Below are 21,672 nucleotides of genomic sequence, written 5' to 3' on the forward strand. Positions count from 1 at the left end.
ATGTCTACACGTGGTCTCTCATCGTATTGCCCAGATATTTTAAAACTTTATAATTTTTAGTGCAGTCATTTGAAATGATAAATGTTGTCTTAATCTGCCTCCAGATGCCCTAATAAAATACCGCAGACTGCCACACTGTGTGCTTTAAACATCAGATTATTTTCTCAAAGTACTGGAGAATGGAAAGTCTAAGATTCCAGTGCCAAACAGCTTGATTTTTGATGAGGGCTTTCCTTCTGGCTTGCAAATTGTAGTATTCCCCTGTGTCTTAACATGGAAGAAAAAACAAAAACAAAAACCAAAAACAAAAACAAACAAAAAAAACACCAATCTCTGTGCTGTTTCATTTTATAAGGACACTAATTCCATTGCCTCAAAAGCCCACCTGTATTAGTCCATTCTCATGCTGCTAATAAAGACATACCTGAGACTGGGTAATTTATATAGTAAAGTGGTTTAATGGACTCACAGTTCCACATGGCTAGGGAGGCCTCACAATCATGGCAGAAGACGAAGGAAGAATAAGGGACATCTTAACTTGGAGGCAGACAAGAGATCTTACTTGGCGGCAAGCAAGAGGGTGTTTGCAGGGGAACTCCCCTTTCTAAAACCATCAGATCTGGTGAGACTTACTCACTATGATGAGAACAGTGTGGCAAAAACCCACGCTCGTGATTCAGTTACCTCCCACCAAGTCCCTCCTGAGACATGTGGGGATTATTACAATTCAAGGTGAGATTTGGGTGGAGACACAGAGCCAAGCCATATTTAACATCTTATTTTGACTGTATTTAACATCGATTACTTTCTTACTCAAAATGCAGCCACACTGCATTTTAGGACTTTCACACATGAACTTTGGGGATGGAGGAGGGACACATACACACAGTCCCTAAAATTATCAATTCCAGAAACAATATAATAATTTAAAGAATATATTTCCACAGTAGTATTTTTTATTACTTAGGTTTCCATTAATTTTCTCTATTGTTTATACTGCCATCATTTAGAAAATTGGAACACAGATTACCCTTATATTAAATTTCCCAACTTCAAGTTTGTGTCTAATTTCTATACTCTCATTGTTGTGATGAAATTTTAATATAACTCTACTAAGGGCATTGATTTCACTAATCTTTTCCCCTTTTTAAATATACTTATATATTAATAATGTTACAATCTATTTACAGGAGACATTATTAAAACACAGCCAAGAGAACTCAAAACCTAATGATCTGATTGATAAAAAGTATGTATAAAGAACAGTAATCTAACCATCTGTGTTAGTCTGATAGGGCTGCCATAACAAAATACCATGGACTAGATAGCTTAAAAACAGAAATTGTTTTCTCACATTTCTTTAGGCCAGAAGTTGAAGATCAAGGTTTCAACAGGGTTGATTTCTCATGAGGGCTCCCTTCTTGGCTTTCAGACATTTACCTTCTCACCGTGTCCCCACATGGCCTTTTGTCTGTGCACCTGGAAAGAGAGAGAGAGAGAGAACTCATTTATTGCTGGTGAGAATGCAAGATGATTGTCACTTTGGGAGACAATCTGACAGTTTCTTATAAAACTAAGCATACTGGTAACATACAAGCCAGCAATCATGCTATTTGGTCTGTACCTAGAGGAGCTGAAAACTTTTGCCTGCACAAAAGCCTACATGCTGATAATTATAGCTTTGTTCATAATCCCCATTACTTGGTTGAAGCAACCAAGATGTCCTTCAGTAGGCAAATGAATAAACAAACTGTGGTGCATCCTAACAATGGAATATTCTTCAGCACTAAAAGGAAATGAGCTATAAAGCCATGAAAAGGCGTAAAGTAATCTTAAGAGCATATGACAAAATTAAAGAAGATAACCTGAAAAGGCTCCACACTATATGATCCCAATCATGTGACATCCTGGAAAAGTCAAAAACATAAAGACACTAAAAGGATCAGTAGTCACTAGGGTTTGGTTTGGGAGAGAGGAAAGAGAGACGACCAGGCAGAGCACAGAAGATTTTTAGGGCACTAAAAATCCTCTATCTGATACATAATAATGGGTTCATGTCACTATATCTTTGTCCAATCTTATAAAATGTCTAATACCAAGAGTGAACACAATGTAAATTCTGGGTGATAATGGTGTGTCAATGTAGGTTCATCAGTTGAAACAAATATACCACTCTAATGGGGGATATTGATCATGGTAGAGGTTATGCATGTGCTGAGATAGGGGAAATATAGGAACTCTGTAATTTCCTCTCAATTTTGATGTGAACCTAAAACTGCTCCAGAAAACAAAATCTTTTAAAAGATAGCTGAAGCACTGAGAATATAATTTGAGAATCATATTGTCTCTGAGTGTACGGTTCCTACTTAGAATTCAGCACTGTATTTGCTTTCTCCAGAGCTGCACCACTGATCATGGCTAGCTTGTTATTTACTATGACGCATAGCTGTGTTTCTGTCAGACTTGCACATATTGTATTTTTGCATTTTAAAATTATTTTCCTCTCTAGTTATATTTCCTTCATCTTATCTTTAACGCATCTTGTTCTGTGTGTCTTTCTGTTCTTAGAAGTCGTTTCAAATTGTTACCGTATCCTCTTAGTTTTAAGCCACATCCTTTTTCTCTTTTGCTGTTTAATGTTATCTGAAGTTAAGGAGCACAGTTGATATACTATTACCTTGATTTCAGAGTTTTTTCAGTTAAATGATTCACAGCTTAACACTGACCACACATGTCTAAAAAATAAATGTAATTGATGCAGTAATCATTCTGGTTCACTTTAATTGACTACAGTATAGAACTTAAACTCGTGTTTTTGTGTAAAGACTTCTAAATTTTTTCAGTGGCTCCACAGTAATGAAGTAAGTCCAATTTACTTTTGTTCTGATATTTGCCATTGTCTATTATTTGATCCCAATGTGTTTTTTCAAGTTTACCTCTCACCACTTTTCTAGCCTATGAAGACTGGATGGTGACAAGTTGATGGAGAAAAAAAATTAAAGTGGAATAGATAAAACCAAGGATTTCTTTCATTAATGCATGCATTCACACATCCACTCAGTATTTATTAATCATCTGCTATATGCTAGACATTTTGCAGGCCTTAGAGACAAAAGAATGTAATGACATGATAATGTTTTGGATGTAAATAATTGGAAATGCAGTTGGTTTACACTGTAGAGAGAGTGACCAGAAATATCTAACCTAGGGCATTACACATGAATAGAAGTTAGTTGGAAGGTGACAGAGTATGTGAGTGAGCAGAAAAAGGGAATGACACGATGGCAGATTGGAGGAAAAAGAGAAAATGCCCCATCTTTAAAGCTGAAATAAAGTTTTAGAATCTAGTGAAGAGTGCCATGAGATGGAATAGGAAAGGCCAGCTCATGAAATCCTTCGTGAACTCAGTTAAGAATTCAGAATGTGGAACAACAGCATCTACATAAATGGTTGTGCCGTATACTGAGATTAATAGCACAAAAAGAAAATCTTCTTTGGATGGGGATGATGTTTAGTTTGGTGGAGGGAAAATGAAGATGAGGTCATTGTTTCAACTGGAGATGCCAAGTAGTTTATGAACTACATGGGTCTGGTATTTGATCTAGATTAGAGATAAAGATTTGGGACTTACCATCAAGCTGCTAATAAAAGCCATGCTAGTGGAGGAGATGCCACAGTGAATGTCCTTGAATTTCTCATGTCATGTCAAAGTCTAGAGGTCAGCAGAACAAGACTGGAAAGTTCTGTCGGGGTCCAGGACTCATGATACTTCTGTTTTTATTGCCCATTAAATGTGGCCACTGCATTGGACATTGTGATGCACTGTTGAGATCTCCACTATTGAAAGATTTTTGTTTTCTTGGTTGTTGAGCCATCAGCCCCTTAAGCAGTTGTTTCAGCTGCAAAGAGCTTCCTTTCCTATGGTCGCATGCCTTGCCAGGGTAACCCACAGCCAGTGAATAAGCAATACAAGAGTATACAGCTGTGACCACTTCAAACCACCAGGAAACTGTTCTGAAGGGCAACTCCAAATCCACAGATCTCCAGAGCCTGCGAGGGGTTCTCATGGGCCTCCATCTCTGTTCGACTTCTTCCTCTGTCCAATCCTGTTTCTTTCCCCCACATTCTACTGAGAATGATATAACAAGCCCTATTAATAAATATCCTGCATGACAAACTCCATTTCAGCATCTGCTCAGGGAAAACTCAACCTGTGATTTCTGAGGTCCAAGATGGCTTCTCCAGCTACTAAAAGTAGGTCCAAATTCTAATCAGTAAGAAGGAATAAAAAAGGGATAATAGCTGAACTCTTTCTTTCTACATTTCAGCAGTTCCAAAGATTATATAGACATATAGCCTAGTGTCCAGAACTTAGTTTCAAGACTGCAGCTTGCTGAAAACTAGACTGAAAAAAGTAATTTTAATTTTCATTGACCATGTACCCAGATAGAATTGTCTCTGTTATATCTCTTTTCCTTTCTTCGTTATGAGAAAATGTCTTAAGCCCTTGTCAATCATCTGAGTGACATTTGTAAAGTCAAGCTGTGAATCGAAAGGGTGGGAAAAAAATGAGGAGAGTCTACCTTTGTATCAGTGGCTAAATACTGTTATTTTTCCAAAGAAAAATATGACAGTTTCTTATTCAGCTAAGAATTTCTGACATTGAGTCCAATCTTTGGTTTATTTTAAAAATAAGTTATTCAGCTGTATACAGATTAGGTTTTACAAATTGCATTAATGACATATTTAATATACCTTTACTCATTCTTTACTATATCCCAGACGCTATCCTATGCATTACAATATGTTCAAAAGCTTTGCCTGAGTGATTTTAGAACACATAGATTCACTTTGAACTCTTAGGTTTGCCATTGTTGAAAGGGAAATGATATTTCTCTCAGAACATTGATTGCTGTGCATGATTATGTTTTATGCCTCAGCCATGCTCTATCCCACGAGGGACAAAAAAGCCAGTTGAAGAGATAACATATAAATGCATGAGTAGTTAACTAACAGATGTCATCACGTAATAGCCCAATTTGCGACACATTTACACTGAGGTTTGTGTCTCCATAAGGAACTTATGAATGTCTAAATCTACATACTTTTCATACAAAAATAAGCCAGTATCAAAATATGCCCAGGTCTCTCATGCCAAAGGGTGTATTTTTCATTTGAACTCGTTTGAACATATTCCACCTGCTGAGACTGATTTGTGCTTTTAACAAAACACTTCATTTTCCTCTACTGCTATCTAACAGATACCAGGAGACCAACTTATCAATCCAAACTGTTAGGCTACATATACTTGCAATGAGATCAGTCACCAATTGTGTATATATATATATATATATATATATATATATATATATATATATACACACACACACACACACACATACATAGACAGACACACACACAAAATACTTTTGATTTTCCTCTACTGCTATCTAACAGATACCAGCAGATCAGCTTATTAATCCAGACTGTTATGCCAGATATACTCGCAATGAGATCAATCACCAATTATATATATGTGTGTGGATAGATAGATGTGGTTATATTTGGAGAGTTCATTATTCAGCCTATCACATTATGTAAGGCACATGATAATCTAATAATCTAAAAGTAATAGCATATCCTGGGAAAAGCTATTTCTTTTTTTTTTTTTTTTTGAGACGGAGTCTCGCTCTGTCGCCCAGGCTGGAGTGCAGTGGTGAGATCTCGGCTCACTGCAAGCTCCGCCTCCCAGGTTCAAGAGATTCTCGTGCCTCAGCCTACTAAGTAGCTGAGATTACAGGCACGTGCCACCTCACCCAGCTAATTTTTGTATTTTTAGTAGAGACAGGGTTTCACCGTGTTAGCCAGGATGGTCTCGATCTCCTGACCTCATGATCCACTCGCCTAGGCCTCCCAAAGTGCTGGAATTGCAGGCGTGAGCCACCGCGCCCAGCCGGGCAGAGGTATTTGTTTACCAATATTCCAGAATCCTCTATTGCTTTTTCCAAACATTACTCTCTTTGCATTTTTGACGCACATGTTTTCTTGATGTTGACTTAACCTCCCGATAATCTGCTTTCATCCTTATATTTCTACTCTTTTGCCCATGGGCACACATTTGCTAGGTAGTGTCCTTGACATAAAAGTGCTGTAACCTGGAGATGCTCACATAGTTATCAGTTATGAGAGATTTGTAAGTAAAGGAAGTGACAATCCCTCAGGGTGGAAACCCAGCCTCTGCTTTTTTATATATTTATAGAAGCATGTTTTTCTAAACATGCTCCTTTCAGTCTGCAAGTTTCAGTATGCTCCTTTCAGTTTGAAAGTACTCAACTATTAAGATTTTTCCTTGCAATTTCCTTTTTATACACTAGATAAAGGAAGAATTGCATACGATAGTAAGTTTTAGATTATTGTGTGCATTACATAATGTAGTAGGTTGAATAATGAACCCACCAAATATAGCCACATCCTAACCATGGAACCTGTGAGTATTATCTTACATGGCATAAAAAGGGTTTGGAGATCTGATTAAATTAACAATCCTCAGATAAGGTGATTATTCTGAATTATCCAAATGAGCAGGCCCTAAATGCAATCACATGTACACATATAAGAAAGAGATTTAACACAGGCTACAGAAGAAGAAAACCATATGAAGGAATCAGAGGGAAACCATCAGAGAGTGAAGGTATGCTGCTGACTGGAAGATGCAGGAGGGGCTCATGAATCAGGGAATGCAACCCTACAAGCTGAAACAATTCTCCCTTAGTGCCTCCAGAGGTAGCATAGCCCTTGGTTTCATCCCAAGGAAACTGATTTTTCACTTCAAGCTTCCAGAAATGTAAGAAAACATATTTGTCTTGTTTGAAGCCATAGAATCTGTGGCAATTTGTTATAACAGCTATTAGAAACTAATATTCTTGCTGTATAATAAATGAACACTGTAAACTTAATCCTTACAGGTCACAGAATATTCATAGAATAAATTTTCATAATTTTGGTTTTAAGAACTTCTTGTTGTTACCTTAGCTTTTCAGATAGTACACAGTTAAACTTTGATAAAAAAAAAATTCTAGTATATACTCCAGACATCTCTACAGTACATGGAATAATTTTACATTGAAGCACTAACTAAAATAATCATTATTGCAGAAAGACAATGCATCTGTGATTCTGGCACAAACAATTTAGGTACAATTTTCCCTCACATCATCCTTCTGATTGTTGTACATGATTTGTGTCTGAATGTTCTTAGAACTCCTTAGAAGATTCCATAAACATATGTTTTGTTAAAGTTCTACATTAAGTTTAGTTTGTATAGAAATGTAAAAAATTATAGACTTACGTTTTCCTAGTACTTTTTATGTACTTTGCAATGCCTAAATAAATTAGATGCTGCTAGAAGCAAATTTTAGTTGCTTTTTCTCAGTTTTAAATGATTTTCTTATTTTGTTTTCTGACAAAAGTTGTGTAGCCTATTTCGGACACTCCAGCATGTGGAAAATAGCTTCATAAGATAAAAATTAAAATAATTAAAACCGTTTAATTAGAAAAATTAAATAAAACTTTTGAAAGTTAATTTGCAACACCTATAATTGCCAATGTGTGATAGAGTAACAGTGAGATTCCTTATGGCCATTGAAACATTAATTGATGACAAATGATTCAGTGATTGACTTTATTGCCTTCTTGCAGCTCCAATGTAGATTATGGTAATTAATATTAAAAATCATTTCCTATTTAACAGTTTATGCTGACACAAATCCTTTAGTGGTTCATTTGAGAGCTCTTTCTTAAATTATGCCATTGACTGCCTACTTAGCACAACAAGTAATGAAGCATCTAATAATTATGACAGTGAAACATGAACCTTATTTTAAAAATTTTTAATGATGGAAATGATTAAAAACCATAATCTTACTTTAGATAGCAAGCTGACCAATAGATACCACAGTCTTTATTGAAATGCTTCTCTTGCTGATCTTCTGACACACTTCCTTGCATGGGCTATGCCATTTTTTTCAATATTTTCCTCCTGATATGGTTTGGCTGTGTCCACACCCAAATCTCAACTTGAAATATAACTCCCAGAATTCCAATTTCTTATGGAAGGGACCCAGAGGGAAGTAATTGAATCATGGGGGGTTGGTCTTTCCCATGCTATTCTCATGATAGTGAATGTGTCTCATGAGACCTGCTCAGTTTATCAGGGGTATCTGCTTTTGCTGTTTCTTCATTTTCTCTTGCTGCCGCCATGTAACAAGTGCCTTTCGCCTCCTGCCATGATTCTGAGGCCTCCTCAGCCATGTGGAATTAAGTCGAATTAAAACTCTTTTTCCTCCCAGTCTTGGATATGTCTTTATCAGCAGTGTGAAGATGGACTAATACCGTAAACTGGAACCAGTAGAGTGGGGCATTGCTGAAAAGATACCCAAAAATGTGGAAGTGACTTTGGGACTGAGTAACAGGCAGGAATTGGAACAGCTTGAAGGGCTCAGAAGAAGACAGGATAATGTGGGGAAGTTTGGAATTTCCTAGAGACTTGTTGAATGGCTTTACCCAAAATGCTGAAAGTGATATGGACAATAAAATCCAGGCTGAGATGATCTCAGATGAAGATGAGGAACTTGGGAACTGGAGCAAAGAGACTGATGGCATTTTGCCCCTTCCCTAGAAATTTGTGGAATTTTGAACTTGAGAGAGATGATTTAGGGTACGTGGTGGAAGAAATTTCCAAGTAGCAAAGCATTCAAGAGGTGACTTGGGTGCTGTTAAAGGCATTCAGTTTAAAAAGGAAAGCAGAGCATGGAAGTTTGGAAAATTTGCAGCCTGACTATGTGACAGAAAAGAAGAAACCCGTTTTCGGGGGAGAAATTCAAGCCAACTGCAGAAATTTTCATAAGTAGCAAGAAGCCTAATGTTAATGTCCAAGACTTTGGGGAAAATGTCCCCAAGACCACAGGGAAAATGTTCTCCATGTCAGAGACCTTCACAGCAGCCCCTCCCATCACTAGCCCTGAGGCCCAGGAGAAAAAAGCAGTTTTGTGGGCCGGGCCCAGGGTCCTCGTGCTATGTGCAGACTAGGAACTTGGTGTCCTGTGTCCCAGTTGTTCCAGCCATAGCTGTAAGGGGCCAACATACAGCTCATGCTGTGGCTTCAGACAGTGGAAGCCCCAAGCCTTGGCAGCTTCCATGTGGTGTTGAGCCTGTGGGTGTACAGAAGTCAAGAATTGAGGTTTGGGAACCTCCCCCTAGATTTCAGAAGATATATGGAAACACCTGGATGTGCAGGCAAATTTTGCTTCAGAGGCAGGGTTGCCATGGAGAACCTCTGCTGGGGCAGTGCAGAAGGGAAATGTGGGGTTGGAGCCCCCACACAGAGTCCCTACTGGGGCACTGCCTAGTGGAGCTGTGAGAAGAGGGCCATCATCCTCCAGAACCCATAATGGTAGATCCACTGATAACTTGCTTCGGGTGCCTGGGAAAGCCACACTCAACACCACCATATGAAAGCAGTCAGGAGGGAGGTTGTACCTTTCAAAGCCACAGATGCTGAGCTGCCCAAGACCATGGGAACCCACCTTTTGCATCAGCGTGACCTGGATGTGAGACACGGAATCAAAGGAGATCATTTTGGAACTTTAAAATTTGACTGCCCTGCTGGATTTTGGACTTCCATGGGCCCATAAACACTTTGTTTTGGCCAATTTCTACCATTTGGAATGGCTGTATTTACTCAATACCTGTAGCCCCATTGTATCTAGGAGGTAACTAGCTTGCTTTTGATTTTACAGGCTCATAGGCAGAAGAGACTTGCCTTGTCTCAGGTGAAACTCTGGACTTTGGACTTTTGGGTTAATGCTAAAATGAGTTAAGACTTTGTGGGACTATTGCGATGGCATGATTGGTTTTAAAATGTGAGAACATGAGATTTGGAGGAGGCTGGGTGGAACAATATGGTTTGGCTGTGTCCCTACTGAAATCTCAAATTGAATTGTGTCTCCCAGAATTACCATGTGTTGTGGGAGGGACCCAGGGTAAGTAATTGAATCATGGGGGCTGGTCTTTCCTGTGCTGTTCTGGTGATAGTGAATAAGTCTCACGAGCTCTAACGGGTTTATCAGTGGTTTCCACTTTTGCTTCTTCCTCATTTTCTCTTGCCACCACAATGTAAGAAGTGCCTTTCATATCCTGCCATGATTCTGAGGCCTCCCCAGACATGTGGAACTGTAAGTCCAATTAAAACTCTTTTTCTGGCCGGGTGCAGTGGCTTATGTCTGTAATCTCAGCACTTTGGGAGGCCGAGGTAGGTGGATGAGTTGAGGTCAGCAGTTTCAAGACAAGCCTGGCCAACATGGCAAAAACCCATCTCTACTTAAAATGCAAATATGGGCCGGGCACGGTGGCTCACACCTGTATTCCCAGCACTTTAGGAGGCCGAGGTGGGCGGATCACAAGATCAGGAGTTGAGACCAGCCTGGCCAACATGGTGAAACCCCGTCTCTACTAAAAATACAAAAATCAGCTGGGCGTGGAGGCGTGTGTCTGTAATCCCAGCTACTCGGGAGGCTGAGGGAGAAGAAATGCTTGAACCCAGGAGGCAGAGGTTGCAGTGAGCCGAGATCGTGCCATTGCACTCCAGCCTAGGTGACAAGAGCAAGAATCCATCTCAAAATAAATAAATAAATAAATAAATAAATAAATAAATAAATAAAAATAAAATAAAATACAAATATTAGCTGGGTGTGTTGGTGCGTGCCTGTAATCCCAGCTACTTGGGAGCCTGAGGCAGGAGAATCGCTGGAGGCGGAGGTTGCAATGAGCCAAGATCTTGCCACTGCACTCCAGTCTGGGCGACAGAGTGAGACTCTGGTCTCAAAAACAAACAAACAAACAAACAAACAGACAAAAAAACCCTTTTACTTCCCAGTCTCAGGTATGTCTTTATCAGCAATGTGAAATGGACTAATACACCTCCATTCCTTATTTTAAAGAGATAAATTTATCTCCTACCTCGCTGAAGTTCTTGAGCTTAAAATGTATTAGATCACTACCCTGTATTTCCTAATAAATCTTTCTTTATCCTAGTTCACTCGTGACCTCTCACATCAAGATGGGGACCTCTGCTCTCACCACACATGTCTCAAGGAAGACAATCCATTCAGCATCTTCTCCTCTACTTCTGTGCTTAAATTTCTATTAAATTAATAGAAATTAATTAATTTAAATTTCTGTATTACTTCCTGTATTCCTGCCTCTAAATATGTTCTAGTTTGTCTTATCCTGAAAGTTTTCTTCTTTAGATCCTTAAATTTCCTTTAACTGTTTCTTTTCTTTCTCTGAAAACATTTTGAAATGTAGACATGTCTTGCTGCTTTCACTGGTTCATTATCTACTCACTTCTCAAACTCTTTTTTTTTGTTTTTTTGTGAGACAGAGTCTCGCTCTGTCTCCCAGGCTGGAGTGCAATGGTGCGCTCTCTGCTCACTGCAAACTCCGCCTCCCGGGTTCCTGCCATTCTCCTGCCTCAGCCTCCCAAGTAACTGGGACTACAGATGCCCGCCACCACGCCTGGCTAATTTTTTTGTATTTTTTAGTAGAGACGGGGTTTCACCGTGTTAGCCAGGATGGTCTCGAGCTCTTGACCTCATGATCCACCCGCCTCGGCCTCTCAGAGTGCTGGGATTACAGGAGTGAGCCACAGTGTCCGGCCATTATCCATGCTCTTAATCATGATTTGTGTTTCCTCTTGGCCAAATCCTGTGTTGGCCTGTCTCACTTATAATAAGATGGAGACTGCTGTCCTCCAGAAAATGTTAACTAAAAGTACTAAATTCTGCATGGCATATGCTGAATACATGGGCTGATCATAGATGAAATTCACATAAAGGTGAGCTACGGGACACTGTGGACTGGGCTGGCTAGAGAAAGCTTGCAAAAAGAGTGGGAACTGATAACGCTTGGGATTAGGAGTAAGAGTCATAAAGTAAGGGTGAGGGAAAGGATACGGGGTGGGGGGGGGGCATTCCATTTGAGAACTTCAGAAAAGAAGTGACAAGGTAGGAATATGAAAGGAATATTTAGAGGTCAGCCTTGGAGGAGATAATGATTTTTATGCCTAGGAATAGTGGAAAATAAGTTTGGAAATGTAGTTGGGGCGTAGATTTGGAAAAGTGAGAGAGTACACATTTGAATATGATATTGTAGAAAACTGAAGATGGTTAAAAGGAGTGATGGCAAACAAGCAGGAATTTAGAAAAGTTAATGAGATAGCTTTTATTTATGCTTTTTGGGTAGGTCTACAGGGAGAGTCTAATGCTTGGGAATCATTAAAGTGGTCATTACAACAATCTAAATGTGGTGTTGGAAGCAGACATTTACAAGCAATATAGATGCTTTAGAAGAGAGTATTCATAGTTCTTGAGAAGCTACTGGAATTTGTGTCAAGGTAAAGTGAGGTTTTAAAAATAGCTTCTGGAATTAACCTAAATGAACGGAAGAATATGAGTCCTACTGAAAGAAATGGGATTCTCTCTCTATATTTTAAAAATTTGACTGATGACTACAGTGGAAATTGTGCATCAGTTGAAGAAAGAAATAGCTAATGCTCATAGTAAGAACAGCAGCCAGTGGCTTTGCATATTTATCACCAGAGTTTCTGAAAATTATTTTTATTTTTCATTTCTTTTTTCTCCTTCTCCTTTCATCTCTTTCTTCTACTTTCCTTCCCTTCCCTCCTTTCTTTAATTTCCACTTTTCCTTCTTCTCTCCCTTTCTCCCTTCCTCACTATTTTTAATTTGTGTTTTTTAAAATAAATATTTATTAAGCATTTATTCTGGGACTGTAGTTTTTCTATTTTATCTCTGGGTCAGTAACAAGCCTTGTAAATTACTTCAACACTGGGATTGGGTATTTGGGCTTCGGCTCATGAAGTCAGCCTGTTCAGTCTGATAAACTACCACTTCATTTACATAGATAATGAAAATATCAACTCCATTATTAAGATAAGTTAGAAATGAATGTATGAATTATTGGGTGCAATAAATAAATCTGCATATTAAAGAAATCTATGGACCAAAATGTATTACAATCATATATCAAAAATAAAGCATGTGTGCATGGGGGCATGTGCGTGTGGGTTTATCTTATGACTGTGTGGGGACACAAAACCAATTATTGTCTTTTTGAATCAATTTTCTCTGACAGTTGGGATTTAAGCTTGATGACATTTTGAACCTATTTCAGCCCATTTGGAATGAATTTATCAATTTCAACTCACATCTTCTTGATAAAACCAAATTTGTATCCCTATTTCTCCACTAATGCATGGACCATTATTGATGTTCCTTCTCTCCACTTTGCAGGATCTTAAAGTTTTTCCTTTTATGCTTCTTAAGATTTAATTACTAGCATTGTGAATACTGTATGTTTCTCCTCATCTTTCTCCAGGGTAAAGATCTGAACGTCTTTGTCAGTTCATACAGACTTTGAATGTTGTTGCCAAGCACATGATAGATATTAGAACTGTGTACAGTTCATGATCAGGTGACTTGAATTAGCTTATCAGATGAATGGTTACTTAATTTGTTTTGTGAAGGAAAGCTAAGTGGGTTAGGTGACTTCAACCAAAGGTGGATTTAAGGACACATGATTTAAGCCTTGAAATATTACAGAAAGTATGCCATGTTTAGAAATAAAACTGAATGATTTTTATTATAAATACTAATAGCATTTTTATGTTCTCCGTAGTTCACTTCCTGCCTTGACAACGCATTTAGGCTATTTTGCGTTCCCCATATGTGGGAATGGATATTTTTAGCATTAAGCAGAAAAGAGTCACAGATAACTGTGATTTCCAAGTCCCAGGGTGAGAAAGAAGCCAGGGATGATGCCCTTGGCCTTTCAATTGGCATGAAAGTAGCAGCAAGAACAGCAGAGTCTGAATGAAGTCAGTAGACAGGAAAGGAGAATGTTTTAATGACAACCTGAAAGAATCAGTGACTGAAGACCAATTGGGATCAATAAAATCTCAGAAGATACTCATAGGGACAGATTACTTCAGGGCTAGGTGATTCCAACAACATCTCAGTACTAAGTAAGCACCCCAGTTTGAGTGAGTTCGGGTTGAAATGCATATCAAATTTCAAAGGAAAACAATAGGCTCATAAGGGTTGTATACCTTATTGCCATATTTTAACTGGGCTTTGACTGTGAAATATTGAGTTACCGCTTTTTAAAAAGACCTGACATTACTTTACAGTGTCTATGGTTTTTACTCAAATGACCTAATTTCCTTTTCATTCATTTACTAAGCATTTCTTATTTTCCCTTCTTTTGCAGTGTAGATTATGTTAGTCCTAATATTCACTATAAAAATTGTATTATCTGGTAATTGTAATAGTCCTAATAGTAGATAATAGTGGTAATAGCAATTATAGAAATAGCAGCAATAGTGCCAAAGGTGGCAGAAAAATACCTAAAATTTTTGAACAGGCATTGGGCAAAGCACTTTCTCTATCAATTGTGCTAAGCATTTTCTGTAGAGTAACTCATTTAATATTCTCAGCAACTCTTGAGGTAGGTGAGATTTTACCATATTATATAAATGAGAAAACTTAGTTTCAAAAAAATTAAGCCACTTCCTCACGTTATTCAGATGATGAGTGTGAGCTATAATTCCCATTGAGATCTTACTCTCCCAGCCTCCCTAGTAGACAGCATGATACGAAGGAGAAAAATTAGGCAGGCAGCAAATGTTAGCTCTTTCCCTGACTGTTACAGTGGCTTTCGAACTTTGACAGGTCACTAGTATCTGAAGAACTTCTTGAAATGTGGATTTCTGGGCTTTTCCCCCAGGTTTCTGATTAATTAAGACTGGAACAAGACCCCCAAAGGAACATTTCTAGCAAGTTCCCAGGTGACACTGCTGCATCTGGTCCAAGGCTCACACTTTGAGAACCTCTGTTATAGGTTTAGATATGTGGAAGAAACCCATGAAGGCGAAGTGGTCTTATCGAAGGAAGTGTCGGCGCTATTTATACTTGGATAAGGGCATGTGATCATCTAATTTGATCATATCTATTCATACAGTTATGACCACTTCAGTAGACATAAATATAATATAAAGATGGAATATATGGTGCTTGTTTTTAAGAACCTTAAAATCTGGAGAATGAAGGCAAATCTATAAGCAAATAAGGCACCAAAGCTTATACATGTTTTGCAAAAAGGCAAAAATGTATATATGGCATAAAAACAAAGTATAAATATTCTACTTGAATTGGAGTACGTAGTGGGGAGTAAGATAGAAAAGTTAGATAGAGAATTGATGTCTTTGCTAAAGGCTGAAAACCAAGAAGGTTTGCACGAATCACTAATTACATAGAGCAAGGGCTTAGGATAGTTAAAGTGTGGGATGGAGGGAGAATTATGTAATAGATAGTGAAGAATGTGAAGGTACCAGATTAACATAGTCATGTATTTAACTAAAGCATCTGAACTTCATGCTGCACACAATAGTGAACCTTCAAATATTTTTTAATGAGTGTAAATTATTATCCACTTTGTAACTTATACAGTATGGTCTGACAAGTTTGAAGAGTTTACTGTCCAAGAGGCAGATCAAGATCAGTATGATTAATTTTACTAATGAATTAGTCCTAAGGAAAGATGAGTTCTCATACAAGGAAGTGGTAATGTACACATAACAAGGATTGAATTTGACAGCTCATTAAGAAGCGAGATTGACAGGATTCTTAAAAGTGTCTCTTGCTGGTGTTGATAGGTACCAAATAAAAAATGAATCAGGTTCTAGCTTAAAATTATATAGTCTAGTGGTTCTCAAACTTCAGCGTATTAGAATTATATGGGAACTTAAAGCATACTAATATAAAGGCCACACCACTTTCAATCTACTCAGAATCTTTGGGATCATTAGTAATTCCCAAGTGATTCAAATAATAATGGTGCTATTTAATAAATAGAGAACAGATCTGTAATATGGAGCAGACTTGTAAAAAAGAATGCAGAGAGAGGAAGAGTTGGAAGATATAGGAGAAGAAATGAGATAACTGAAAAACAAATGGCCTGGAGACAATAGAAGAAAAGAGAATGAAAAACACAGGTCAAAATATTAAACCTTAAATTTGAGGAGGTATGCTTCAGTTTCTGAGATTAAAGCAAAGTAGGTAATGCTCAAGCACCTAGAGAAAATCTAATAGGAAACTTTATTTTCATATCTTTGGAGTCTAGTCTTGAAAGCCACCTCCAATGCTAGAGCACAACCCGAATTTTGTATTTTCCCTTATAAACTTAATAGGTGATACAAATATGTGTTAGAAATAAGTCTAGGATACTCTGACATATGTCAATGACTGAAGAACGGGCATGGAAGGAATGTTTAAACAAATATTTCATTTTTTGAAAGAAGCTATAAACATAGCAGTTTATGTAAAAAAGAAAATTCCAATAAAATATACAAGCCCAAAGTATACTATATCCATGGGTTTCTTTCTGCTTGTGGGTTGTATCTTGTAATCACTACCCAAAAGCATTGTTTTCAAGCCTATTTTTTTATCAAGAAAACTTTGTCCAAAAATAATTACATAAAAATATAAAATAACAAATAAAAAATCAACTAGAATGGCTCTAGCCCAAGCTATGAAAGGAAGTCATTGCTCCTACCTGCCCATATCTCCACTACAGATTGATGGTCAGTGATTGAGAGTGTATCAAGTTTTTTTCTGAGAAATCAATTGAATAAAACTGGGGATTGAATGAAACCTCTCTTTTTTAATAAAATGCGGGACAAGCATAAAATTTACAGCTATTCTTTTTAATATGGTAGCTACTAACTACATGTGATTATTGGGCCTTTGCAATATAGATAGTTAAAAAGATAGTCTGCACATTTGATTTTATAAACATAGTAAAACAGAAGGATAAAATGCATTAATAATATTTACTGTATTGATTACATATTGAAATAATACTATTTTGAATGTATTAGATTAAATGTAATATATTGTTAAAACTAAGTTCATCTCTGTCTTTTCTACCCTTTAAATGCAGCTGCCAGAAATTTAAAATTAAATATGCATCTCACATTTTGTCTTTATTAGACAGTGCTAATCTCCAAGCATTTGGGCATTAGGGAACATCAATGAATATTAAGTTGGAACTTCATTTAGCTTATGGAGGATGGTCACAATTAGCTGTTTTCAAACTCTTAATATATATATTTTTAGGATTGAATCAAAAGTTTATTTAGAGAAGGAAATGTTTTAAAGTTATTGCTGCTATAGAATCCTTAAAAAATTATAAATTACCAATACAAAAGGTACATTATATTTTTCTTTCATCTCTATTTTTCTTCAGTAGCTTTTGTGATTTTTAATAAAGTCTTGCCTCTCCATATGTATATAATTTTGAACATCTTTTTCTTTATCCCTTTTTATCCTCAGAATAACTCTGTGATAAGAAACAGACTATCTCCACTTTATCTTTACCTTTCCTTTACTAATCTGCCTATATGCAGGGAGCAGAGCATCTTACAGCAACATTTCTTCATTATAATTTAGACATTCATTCAATAATTAGTCAAGAGATTTCTGTCTTATTTTTGCATGATTGATATAATTTTGAAAGACTGACTGTCCTCAATATTGTTCTTTTGGAGCCCAACATGCTACTTATTCATCTACAGGAATTCACTGTGCCAGGCAATGCAGTCATTGAACTTTGGATAGTACATCTGTGCCTATTAGAGATAATGCCATTGAAAAGCTCCTCCTTAGAAACACTGAAGACAAGAATGCACCCCAAAGTACACTGGGGCAAAAGATGGTATTACGAAGTCAAAAATTTCTAACTTTCTTAAATAATGCCCCACATCTTCAAAAAGCTTGGCTACAGCTCTGAATTGAGGTCTTCTTCAATGAAACAATCTAGAAGTTCTAGCTGTGTACTAAGGTCACCACTGAACCCACTGAGCTGTAATCACAATTGCCTGCTGGTGGAAGCTATCAGTGGTGTGAGCCAATACTTGCAAGTGCTAGATGACCTTATTTGAACAGTGCATTTTTAACTTCAGAGATGTGTCCCCATAGCATACTTACTTTGAAAACCTCTGTATCAGTTTTCTAATGCTGCTGTTATAAATTACCACGGACTCATTGGCAGAAAACAATACAAATGTATTATCTTGCATTTCTATGAGTTAGAAGTCTGACATGGGCCTCACTGGGCTAAAGTCAAACTGTCAGTACCTACTGCATTGTGTTCTGGAGACTCTGAGGGGCAATCTATTTTCTTGCTTTTTCTGGTTTCTAGAAACCATTCGCATTCCTTAGCTCACAGCCACCTTCCATCATCCTCAAAACCAGTGCCTTTGCATTTGTCGACTCTTCCTCTGATTACAGATAGGAAAGGATTCCCACTTTTAAAGTGTGTGTGTGTGTGTGTATGTGTATGTGTGTGTGTGTGTGTGATTAGATCAGACTCAAGATAATTTCCACATCTCAAGGGCCTTTGCTTATTTTTAGAAAACCTTTTTTTTCTGTCTTGGATAATATATTAATATCAACAAGATCTAGTGATTAGAATGGGGACATCTTTTTAAAGGGGATTCCATTACACTGCCTACAGCCTCCTCTACTGCTCTGAGTATTTTGATAGCAACTATATCTCTCACTAGCAGTGATCCTTTTTCCTCTCATTTTATATGGATATTCTGTTAAAAAAATGTCCCAGCCCATAGGACAATAAAACACCTATTTAAAAGCCATTTATCTTACAATGGCACCCTTAAGTCATCTAAATATCCATTGAAACCAAGATTGAGCTTGGTATAATTAACATAGGTATATAAGGAAAGTTGGTTAAAAGTAAAATTGTGTGGGTTTTGTTTTTTTTGTTTTGTTTTGTTTTTTGTTTGTTTTTGAGACAGTCTCCTCTGTTGCCCAGGCTGGAGTGCAGTGGCGCGATTTGGGTTCACTGCAACCTCCACCTCCTAGGTTCAAGAAATTCTGCCTCAGCCTCCCGACTAGCTGGGATGACAAGCACGTGCCACCATGCCTAGCTAATTTTTTTTGTTTTTAGTAGAGATGGGGTTTCATCGTGTTACCCAGGATGGTCTCCATTTCCTGACCTCTTTATCCGCCTGCCTCGGCCTCCCAAAGTGCTGGGATTACAGGCGTGAGCCACCACACACAGCTTTAATACACATTTTATACATATGATATCTCATTGTCAAAAGCAGTTTTCTAAAATTCCAAAAGATTTATCTTATTTGAGGTTCAAAATAATGGGATTGGGACATTCTTTAGGTCTCCTATTGGATTGACCATTTTTAGGGCAGAGTAAATATTAAGCCATCATCAATTAGAACTTATTCACTGTATGAGTTAGGATAATCCAGAGAACCAATAGCTCTATCAATTTACCATCTATCTAATCATCTATCTAGAAATATATTTTAAGAATTGACTCTAGCAATGTGGCGGCTAGTAAATTTAAAATTTGTAGCCAGCAACCTGGAAATTCAGGTAAAGGTTGGTATTGCCATCTTAAATCTGAAATAGTCTGCAAATGAGTCAAGAGGCTGGAAACTCAGGCAAGGTTTCTATGTTGCCATCTGGAGAAGAAATTACTTCTTCTTTGAGATTCTTCCATCTTGTCTTTTCATGGGTTCAATAAATTGAACGAGGCCCATTCTCCTTTTGGAGGGTAATCTGGTTTTCCTTTAATTCCTCTGATTGGAAATTTTAAAAACACACACAAATATCTTCACAGCAATATCTAGACGGATGTATGACCAAACAACTGGGCATCATAGCCTAGTGAAGTTGACAGATAAAATTAACTGTCACATTTTCAGAAAATGTTAGGGAATTAAAGCTTCCTCTGAAGAACTCATTATTTTTGTGAAAGCCTTTTAAAATCAAATACTATCTTACAAGCTATTGATTCAATAATTACCTATTGAGGGCTTACTGCACTGTGTGTGTATGTGGGTGTATATGCACTAAATGTATCTCTTCAGTTTTTACTGCATGCTAGTTGCTGCATTTGGTTACATAAATATGAATGACACACTGTCCCTGACTTCAAGACAATTGTTGTTAATTATAAAGGTAAATGCATATAAAAAAATCACAGTACAACATTCTTGGTGTTAAGAAGACTGGGAATGCAGTGGCAGGACTGCAGCATGAATGGAGTACAACTAACACATCCTTGGAGAGTCATATTTGAAGGAACTGAAGAAACTGCAAATGAACAAAATAGGAAGCGGTGACATAGGCAGATCATAGATCAAATAGCATCACATTCTATTGCCGGTTTATATAACTGAGTATTTTGGTATATCATGAAAGCAGGGCGGGATGTTAGGAACATAAGTGGAGTCATACTGAGAAGAGCCTTGGATGTCAGACCACATTTTTCTTACAGGAATGAGAGGACATTAAGGTAGTAGCTGTTAACCAGTGAAAGACCCAGATTTGCCTTTGCAGTTCTTGAAAAGGCCATTTCCTTTGCAGAAACAGACTCAATTCTTGCTCTTTCTCTGTCTTTGTGCTGCTATAACAAAATATCTGAGACTGGGCAACAGATAATGTAAATATGTAAATAAGTGGATATAGAAAAGTTATAAATTTATTTCTTGTAGTTCTGAAGGCTGGAAAGTCTTAGATCCAGTCACTAGCTGGACAGGTGTCTGGCGAGGGCTGCTCTCAGCTTTCCAGGATAGTACCTTGCTGTTGTGTCCTCTGAAAAGGACAAACACAGTGTCCTCATATGGCAAAGGCAGAAGGGCAAAAATAACCCCAAAAATCCTAGAACCAAAAAAGAAGAAAAAAATGGCGAATGCTGTTTGAAGCCTCTTTTATATAGGCCTTAATCCCATTCATGAGAGTTTCACCCTCATTGACTTAAACACGTCCCGAAAGCCCCGTCTCTTAATACCATCACAGTGGGAATTAAGTTTCAACACATAAATTTTGGAGAACACATTCAGACCATAGCACTCCCCACACACGGCGTGTGAAAAAGAGAACATGAACATTCGCATTCAGCAATTCCCAATATTAAGGGTTGAGTCTAATTTTTAATTACTATTGTAACTTTTTAATAACTTACAAAGGCACTTCTGATTTATAGTACTGCTAAGAATGACAACATTTAGGGCTGTAAATCACGAGAGAAGAATAACTCCTTTTCTTTGTCTAGTCTCATGCTAATTCTAATGGATCCAGGGCACAAAATATAGAAATGAAATAATTTCCTCATTAAATATGTCTCCTTAAAATGTGAAATGCATATTAAAGATGAAAGATTTCTTTTTTTCATCGTGGCTGGTTTCATAAGGTTCAACTTTACTGAAATGTTCTACTTTGGCTGCAGGCACGTTAATGTATGAGTGTATTAATTTCTATGCTTCGTAACAAATTATCATACACTTGGTGCCTTAAAACAACACACATTTGGTATTTCAGCTTCTGTATGTTGGAAACCCAACTATAGCTTAATTGGACCTCACCAGGCTGCAATCCAGGCGTTGGTCATGGCTTTAGTCTCATCAGAGGCTCTGCTGGGATCAGAGTCACCTTCAAGCTCTCTCTGGTTGTTGGCAGGATCAATCCTCCTGGATTTGTAGGACTGGGATTCCC

The 21,672-nt window shown here is 37.6% G+C and overlaps 1 long non-coding RNA gene across 1 annotated transcript in view; it reads left to right on the top strand.

Moving 5' to 3' along the window:
- Positions 1–10,173: 10,173 nt before the first annotated feature.
- Positions 10,174–21,672, top strand: part of LOC103888860 (uncharacterized) — a 56,186-nt gene continuing 44,687 nt past the window's right edge. Inside the window, exons 1-2 of the long non-coding RNA XR_653229.3 lie at positions 10,174–10,232; positions 11,604–11,893. This is a non-coding gene — a long non-coding RNA (uncharacterized LOC103888860). The remainder of the gene's footprint in view (positions 10,233–11,603; positions 11,894–21,672) is intronic.

Source organism: Pongo abelii, chromosome 22, assembly GCF_028885655.2.
Source record: "Pongo abelii isolate AG06213 chromosome 22, NHGRI_mPonAbe1-v2.0_pri, whole genome shotgun sequence".
NCBI classification, from domain to species: Eukaryota; Metazoa; Chordata; class Mammalia; order Primates; family Hominidae; genus Pongo; species Pongo abelii.